Raw genomic sequence first — 8,981 nt, forward strand, 5'->3', positions numbered from 1 at the left:
TTGTGGCGCATTTCGGCCGCTAGCGGGGCGCTTTTACTCCCGCTAGCGGCCGAGAAAGGGTTAAAGCCGGCGTTTTGCCGGCGGTATCACAGCGCTGCTCCTTCACTGCTCCAAAGAAGCTGCTAGCAGGACTTTTCCTGACATCTTGCCAGCACACCGCGCCAGTGTGAAAGCCCTCGGGCTCTTCCTTGAAGAGGCCTTGAATAGAACTGAGTGCAACACAATCTGTTGGCCTGGAAAAACAACATATTCCCTTTATCAATCTGCCTATGCTTCTCTCCAGTCAAGCATGGGACTCCCTAACTTTGTAAATTTCCCAAACCTTGGAAATGGAGAAGTGTCTTCTGTCCTTGTGGAAGGTGTTGACAACAGATGCCAGCCATACAGGCTGGGGAGGAGGGTTCCAATCTCTCATGGTTTAAAGAAAACTTGGTCCAGTAGGGGCTTTAACTTGGACTTAGGTCAGAATGTAGTGCGCAGGCGCCGTATAGAGCTGACGATGAACTGTTCTTCATCAATTCTCGGCGGCTCTGTAGTCATTTGTACTGCGCAAGCACAGTACAGGGGGGTCCTTATCCGCCAGGGGAATTTTCTCGGCAAGACACCGGCCGACTGGCAGGGATGTGAGAAGGCAGGGGCGGGTACAGAGGAGCTCCATGGATGTTCCTGTATGTGTGTGAGTCGGAGGCTGCTGCTCTGTCATGAGCTGACATCGGGCTCTTTGCTGCCACCTCTGGCCATTTCCTGCATGTGCACCCCTCTGCATGTGGAAAGAGCTGGGACTAGGACCAGCTTACAAGTAAGGGCTGTTCGCGGGGGGGGTGGGTTGCTGTGACTGTGTACATGCCTGTCTCTGTGTCTACATGTCTTGTGTGTGTGTACATGTCTCTGTATCTACATGTCTTGTGTGTGTACATGTCTCTGTATCTACATGTCTTGTGTGTGTGTGTATACATCTCTTGTGTGTCTGTGTGTACATGTCTCTGTATCTACATGTCTTGTGTGTGTACATGTCTCTGTGTCTATACATGTCTTGTGCGTCTACATGTCTCTGTGTCTACATGTCTTGTGTGTGTGTACATGCCTATGTGTCTACATGTCTCTGTATGTGTACATACGTGTGTGTGTACGTGCATGTCCTATATACACATGACATGTGAGTGGTGCTGAGAGCGTACAGGTGTGGGGGGGGGCTGAGAGCGTACAGGTGTGGGGGGGGGCTGAGAGCGTACAGGTGTGGGGGGGGCTGAGAGCGCACAGGTGTGGGGGGGGGCTGAGAGCGCACAGGTGTGGGGGGGCTGAGAGCGCACAGGTGTGGGGGGGGCTGAGAGCGCACAGGTGTGGGGGGGGGCTGAGAGCGCACAGGTGTGGGGGGGGGCTGAGAGCGCACAGGTGTGGGGGGGGGGCTGAGAGCGCACAGGTGTGGGGGGGGGCTGAGAGCGCACAGGTGTGGGGGGGGGCTGAGAGCGCACAGGTGTGAGGGGGGGGCTGAGAGCGCACAGGTGTGAGGGGGGGGCTGAGAGCGCACAGGTGTGAGGGGGGGGCTGAGAGCGCACAGGTGTGGGGGGGGCTCAGAGCGCACAGGTGTGAGGGGGGGGCTGAGAGCGCACAGGTGTGAGGGGGGCTGAGAGCGCACAGGTGTGGGGGGGGCTGAGAGCGTACAGGTGTGGGGGGGCTGAGAGCGTACAGGTGTGGGGGGGCTGAGAGCGCACAGGTGTGAGGGGGGGCTGAGAGCGCACAGGTGTGAGGGGGGGCTGAGAGCGCACAGGTGTGAGGGGGGGCTGAGAGCGCACAGGTGTGGGGGGGGCTGAGAGCGCACAGGTGTGGGGGGGCTGAGAGCGCACAGGTGTGGGGGGGGCTGAGAGCGCACAGGTGTGGGGGGGGGCTGAGAGCGCACAGGTGTGGGGGGGGGCTGAGAGCGCACAGGTGTGGGGGGGGGCTGAGAGCGCACAGGTGTGAGGGGGGGGGCTGAGAGCGCACAGGTGTGAGGGGGGGCTGAGAGCGCACAGGTGTGAGGGGGGGCTGAGAGCGCACAGGTGTGAGGGGGGGGCTGAGAGCGCACAGGTGTGAGGGGGGGGCTGAGAGCGCACAGGTGTGGGGGGGCTCAGAGCGCACAGGTGTGGGGGGGGCTCAGAGCGCACAGGTGTGGGGGGGGGCTCAGAGCGCACAGGTGTGAGGGGGGGGCTGAGAGCGTACAGGTGTGGGGGGGGCTGAGAGCGTACAGGTGTGAGGGGGGGGCTGAGAGCGCACAGGTGTGAGGGGGGGGCTGAGAGCGCACAGGTGTGAGGGGGGGGGCTGAGAGCGCACAGGTGTGGGGGGGGCTGAGAGCGCACAGGTGTGGGGGGGGGCTGAGAGCGCACAGGTGTGAGGGGGGCTGAGAGCGCACAGGTGTGAGGGGGGGCTGAGAGCGCACAGGTGTGAGGGGGGGGCTGAGAGCGCACAGGTGTGAGGGGGGGGCTGAGAGCGCACAGGTGTGAGGGGGGGCTGAGAGCGTACAGGTGTGAGGGGGGCTGAGAGCGTACAGGTGTGAGGGGGGGCTGAGAGCGTACAGGTGTGAGGGGGGGCTGAGAGCGTACAGGTGTGGGGGGGCTGAGAGCGTACAGGTGTGGGGGGGCTGAGAGCGTACAGGTGTGAAGGCGCTGAGGCACTGAAGGACTTGGTGGGATGGCTAGTGGGCAGATTTGGTGGGAGGGCCAGTGGGCAGACCCTGGGAAATGTTGGTGGTCAGGCTGGGGGGGGGGGCATGCCTAAAGCTGTACAAGGGGCCCCATTATTTCTGATGGCTGCCCTGTGTGGATGTATTTGGCCACTAGGTTCTTTTAGCAGCACTCTTAGTTGTGTTTTTACCCTTGTTTGTTTGGATGGGCCTGTTGACATTGCTATGTTAGCAGGCAAGTCAAAATTCATTTTTTTTTTGGTCCAATGAGGGCCCAGGAAGACTTCATGAGGGGTGGGTAACAGAGTAAACAATCACTAACAGAGCAATGAAAACTGTGGACTGCCTACTGCTCAGACGCCTGACAGACCTTATGCTAGCATCACATGAGACTGAAACATCCACCTAATTATAATATGATACACAATTTACACCAATCAGTCATAACACTATGACCACTGATGGGTAAAGGGAATAACACTGATTATCTTGTTACAATGATAATCAGTAAGTGGGATATATTCTCAAGTAAACATGTTCCTGAAGTTTATATGTTGAAAACAGAAAAAATTGCAAGTGTAAGGATTTAAGCGACTTTGACAAGGTTTCCAATTGTAATGACTAGACGGGTTAGAGCAACTCCAAAACTGCAGCTCTTGGGTGATGTTCCTGGTCTAGTGGTCAGGACCTACCAAAAGTGTTCCAAGGAAGGAAAACTGGTAACAGAGTCATGGGTGCCCAAGGCTCATTGATGGATGTGGGGAGCAAAGGCTTGCCTGTGTAATCCACCCAAACAGCTACTGTAGCTTAAATTACTGAAAAACTTAATGCGCGCTCAGGCAGAAAGGTCTCAGAACACACAGTGGGGTTTATTTACTAAAGGCAAATCCACTGTGAACTACAAGTGCACTCGCTGTAGCTCTGAGGGGAACATGCATGGAAAATAAATGGATGATAAAAATCAAACGGAGCTTCCCCTCATTTCAGATCTTCCCCTCAGATCTACAGCGAATGCAATTCCAAGTGCACAGTGGATTTGCCTTTAGTAAATCAACCTCAGTGTTTCACAATTTGTTGCACATTGAGCTGTGATGCTGCGCACTAATCAGGGTCCAGTGCTGACTCATGTCCAGAGCCCTTAGGCCTGATTCACACCTATGCATTTTTAGTGCTTTTTGTATTTTGCAGATTTGCAATACAGTCCATTTAACATGGTTGCCTATGGAACACGTTCTGTAGTGCAAATCTGCAAAATGCAAAAAGCACTAACAATGCATAGGTGTGAATAAGGCCTTAGTGCCTACAATGAGCATGTAAGCATCAGAGCTGTATCACGGAGCAATGGAAAAAGGTGGCCTGGTCTGAATTCAAGAATGGTTTAAGGAACACAAGTTCAAAGTGTTAACTTACCATCTAAATTCTCTAGCACTCAATAAAATTAAGCATCTGTGAAATGTGCTGGAAAAAAAGTCGAATACATTGAGGTCCCATCTTGCAACTTACAGGACTTAAAGAATCTGCTACCAACAGCTTAGTGTCAGATACCACAGCATACCTTGAGAGGTCGAGTGGACTCCATGTCTCAATGGGTTATGGTGGTTGGTCACAATATTATGGCTGATAGTGCTAACAGTTTGTGCAGAAATTTGCAATATCAAGGGAGACAGCACAATTACAATACAAGCTCACTAGAAGGGTGCTGTTTGTGGAGCTTACAATCAAGAAAACTTAGAACGCATGGATAAGACTGGGTGGCAGATTCTTGGTGCTGAAAAGCCCAAGAGGCACACACAGGTCTATTAGAATGTTTATAGGAAAGAGTGGAACTTTAATCTAAAAAAAAAAAAAAAAACCTGAGTAAAAGACTTCAACAGACCCCCTCCTCAAAACTAATACTCAAAAGAATTCACAATCCAAAAAATATATATAAAAAAAAAATGAGTAGAACTGCATTCCCTAAAATGATTCATTACAAAAGTTACAGATTAAATTACCACGGTAAAAACATATATACATAGTTAAAAAAAAGAAGAAAGACTGCTACATGCACTGTGTTTATTGGGAATTGCTATAATACAGTGCTCAGCTGATATTTAATAGGTACTGAATGCTGTTCAGCTATACAGCTGAAAAGATCCAAGCTAAGGCAATTGCAATATAGGTGGTTTAGAAGCTAGAGGGACAGAGACCCCAAACATAGAAAGGCACCATATCTCTAGAATCCTAGGTTCAATTCATATATATTAATGGGGTCCATCGTCCAACTGTTATGGCTCTTTCACATGGGCAGTAAAAACAGGCAGCTGAGCTGCAGTGTTCCTTTCAGCTAGCCATCCACCCTAACATTACAGTCTGACAGTGATGTACACATGCTAGTGCTGCAGCACTTTTAACTCCGACTGTCAAAATCACCAGCAGAGTTAAGCCCTATTTTCAGCTTACAGTGCTATTTTTTTTCCGACAAAATCTCCCTTGGAATTGGAAGGGAAAAAAAAAATGGGGGGGGGGACAATTTTACAGGCAAACCAAAAAATCCCAATGTCTTAATTGTATACACAAAGGACTTGCTATTAATGTCTTCTTGGAATGTCCCAAAGCACTGAACATGAAGGGTTGGCAACACAGCAACAAATTCAAACACACCCAACACAGAATGGGGGGACCCCATTACAAAGCCACCTGCAAGACATTCAGCCCAAAACGGTCTCCACAGGAGGTGTGAACAGCTGCCTGGTAGAACTTAGTAAACTTGTAAAGAGAAGATCAGGTATCAAACTTGAACAGAAGTTTGATGCTGAAATGCCCAGGAAGCACTTGCAATTCTGATGCAAAGGTCCTTAACTGGGAAAGGAGGAACCTTGACATTGATACCTGGCCTGAAAAATGAGCGGATGCATCCACCTTGAAATAGTGGATCAAGAATCGGTTTGATCTTTGTGAGGACCCTTAGACAGAACCAATAAGGGGAATCAAACTGTTGACATTAAAAAGGTAAAAACTGCAAACAGACAAAGCCCTTTTCACACATCACTATATTGATATATGGCAGATACTGGGGAAAAACTGCCACAAACTGCACCATAATCCCTTCAAACCCAGAGAACACTGCCAAGAGGAGACTTCCACAGCTCCATTTTACACTGAGGCACTTATCAGTACACGCTGCAGGGCCATCAGGTCCAAACTTCATCCATCACACAGGCACACTTACAGGGCGCTCAAGGACTCCACTCCCCAGCAGGGGGATCACTGTCCTGGATCTGTAGAGCACCCTGCCAGTGACATCACAGGGTATGCTGTACACTGGAAGTCACACTCTTCAGAATCCAGCTCCCATAGGCAGACATTATAGGCTGTCCCTGTTCTTGCATATGGGGTTGGGTAGACTTTCTCTTGGTTTACTGGCTGTAAAGACTGATCCGGATAAAGCCCACCTCTGTCCCAGTGGGGGGGGGGGGGGGGTCTAAGGAACAGGCCAGGAATGGGAATAGAGGAAAAAAAAATCTACAGGGAGACACATTCGTCGCCTTCAGACACTAGCACAAAACTGAAGCTTAGCTTAGCTTAGCTGAGCTGGGATGTGGTTTCTGGAATCTTTTTTTTTTTTGGTCAAGTGTCCATTCACATGAAGTAAGCAGCATAACCAAAGTGGTCATTTATAGAAAGTCCTGTGATGTACGATTAAGAATTAATTGGCGCACAGTTTTGAGACTTGACAAGTTTGGCATCAATTTACTAAATGCAACTTAATCCTTTACATTTTACTAAAAAAATATGTTATATGGACTATATGTGCAGTAAAATTAATTGACTGTATTTGTTACTGAAAATAAATGTTTGATAAACAAATGTGACAAATGTGCTAATATTGTGTAACATAAAAAAATTGCTATCACCACCATTTTATTCTACAGGGTGCCTGCTTTCAGAAAATATAGAATATTATGCGGGTTTTATTTATTCTTCAGTGCAAAAAAAAAAAAAAAACAGCAGTGGAGGAACTACCAGGGTCGCAGAAGTCACTGTTGCGCCTGGGCCCTGGCGGTCTGCCACAGTGGGGGGGGGGGCCTGGACCCCTCCCCCAACAAAGTCCGGTTTAGGCACTGTGCTAATTCACGGAGCCCAGTGCTGGGGAGTGGGACACTGTCCCGCATCTCTTGCAGGGTGCCAGTGTCCCACATGCAGCGATCGTCCCCTCTGTGGCTGCCAGCATGTCTCCCCGCCGACTGCCTGCACAATCCACACCTTGCTGAAGCTGGTTCTTCCCTCCTGGCTCCGATGTTCTCCTGTACACAGACGGGAGGAGTATACAGGAAGAGCCCTGCTGAGGTCTGTGTATTTTGTTGTATTCAGAATAGGGGGACAATAGTAACTGGGAAGGGGGAGGAAATACGAAAATACATTTGGAGGAGTGATAGGTGGGTGGTAAGAGGATATGTGCTGGGGGGTTCTTTGGGAGAGGAGGTGCTGGGGGGGAATTGGATTTGACACCACACCTTGTAGCACAAGTCCTGTCCCCCTTCCAAAGCATCCCCCAGCACATATCCTCTTAACCCCCCCCCAGTCAAAGATATGCCACCTGCCTCATAGGAAGCAATTGCAGCATCTGGGACCCCTAGCACCCCCTGTAAGAGATGTGGGGCAAGTGCCCTGGGTGCCCACTCTGGAACATTGGCGGGGAGGGGGGGGATTTGTACTGGGAAGGGTCATTTGGAGGTTTAAGAGAATTTGTGCTGGAGAGGATAAGGGGAGTGGAAAGGATTTCTTCCAGGATAGAGGGAACAGGGGGGGTATGTACAGGGGTCGCAATTTCAGCGTATAGAGGAAGGGCAGTGGGGGTGGCATATAAAGCAACCAATCCTCTCCAAAATGGAGATGATCGGTTCTTCTACATGTCACCCTGATGCCCCTCCTATCTACCTCCTTCTGCCCCCAGGCCCCTGTGTACTCCCCTGGCTCCCTCATCTCTCGCAGCACTGCTAGATTCCCCCTCTCCTCTCCCACCAGCTGCTGCAGGGGATCCGTCAGAATGGAGAGCGGGCAAGGGGCCGGTAAATGTGGCATTCACTGACCCCTTCCTTGTCTTAATGATTAGAGTCAGTGATCTGTACTGATCACTGACTCTGTTCATTCAAAACTGAGGCATAATAAACTGTGTTTACTATGCTTCAAATGAACAGGAAGCCTCTGTTCAGAGCTATTCCTGTCCATTCATTGTGTCCAGCTGAGACTGCAGAGATGGAGATTGGGGGCTGTGTCCTCAGTCTCCTTTCTCTGTCTCAAGGATGAAACATCAGAGTCTGTTTAGACCCCTGATATCACACCAAAGCCCCCCCGAAAGGGGTCTAAAAAAAATTGTAAAAACTAATAAAAAATACCATTGTAAAAATAAATAGAATGAAATGGTCAAAACTAATAAACAAATAAAATAACAAAAATAAAACTACTGGACACCAGTGGTGAAACGACCAGGGTCACAAAGGTCGAACTTGCGATCAGGCCCTAGTGTTTTTATGTGTGTGTGTGTGTGTGTGTGTGTGTGTGTGTGTGTGTGTGTGTGTCCTTTACCGGGGCCCTGAAGGTTCTAGTTACTTCTCTGCGAGAGGTCTAGAAAAAGCTACCAACTGCTCATTGGTTTGGTCCTTAAAGGCAGGTGCATCCTCCACTGGTAACTGAATTCTTAAGACATGGCCAGATCCACCGCAGGTACAGACCATTTCTGCACAAAATCCTCACAAATGGTATACAAGGCTAACAACTGCTCAGGGAAGCAAACAACCTATCATGGTGCTTCCAATTTGCATAGAGAAACAATTGAAATGGTGGGTTCAAAAGGCAAGTCTTTGTGGCCTTGGGATTTTTAAACGACCTAAGAATGGAAACAGCACTAATAGAAGCAACAGGCTAGTTTAAGAGTGGTGTATGTAAATGTTAAAATGGTTTCTATTAATTTGGGAGTGATGGCAAGTAGACTGAAAACTTCTTAGGGGCAAGTTTATCAGTTATGGATCTGAGCGATTTAAAATCAGGCAGCGTCTCTGTGACTGATGGCTCAGATGATGTAGATATATCAAATATAGAATTTGCAGGAGAGGCCACAAAAGCATACTTATAGCTCATGTGAGTCAGCAAATTACTAAGTAAAATGGATCATAAAATCTCTCTGCAAGTATACCTGAAGCAAACAGAAAGTAAGCTGGGTATATCCGGGACTGTCCTTCCCATGTCTAGAACCAGATATTTTGTGGCAGTGTAGCTGTAAGGCAATGTATAGGTTTAGGGTACGAAGCTAAGCTTTGTACCAGTCAGCTAATGCTAGGTGAGA

This window comes from Aquarana catesbeiana, linkage group LG02 (assembly GCF_042186555.1).
Source record: "Aquarana catesbeiana isolate 2022-GZ linkage group LG02, ASM4218655v1, whole genome shotgun sequence".
NCBI classification, from domain to species: domain Eukaryota; kingdom Metazoa; phylum Chordata; class Amphibia; order Anura; family Ranidae; genus Aquarana; species Aquarana catesbeiana.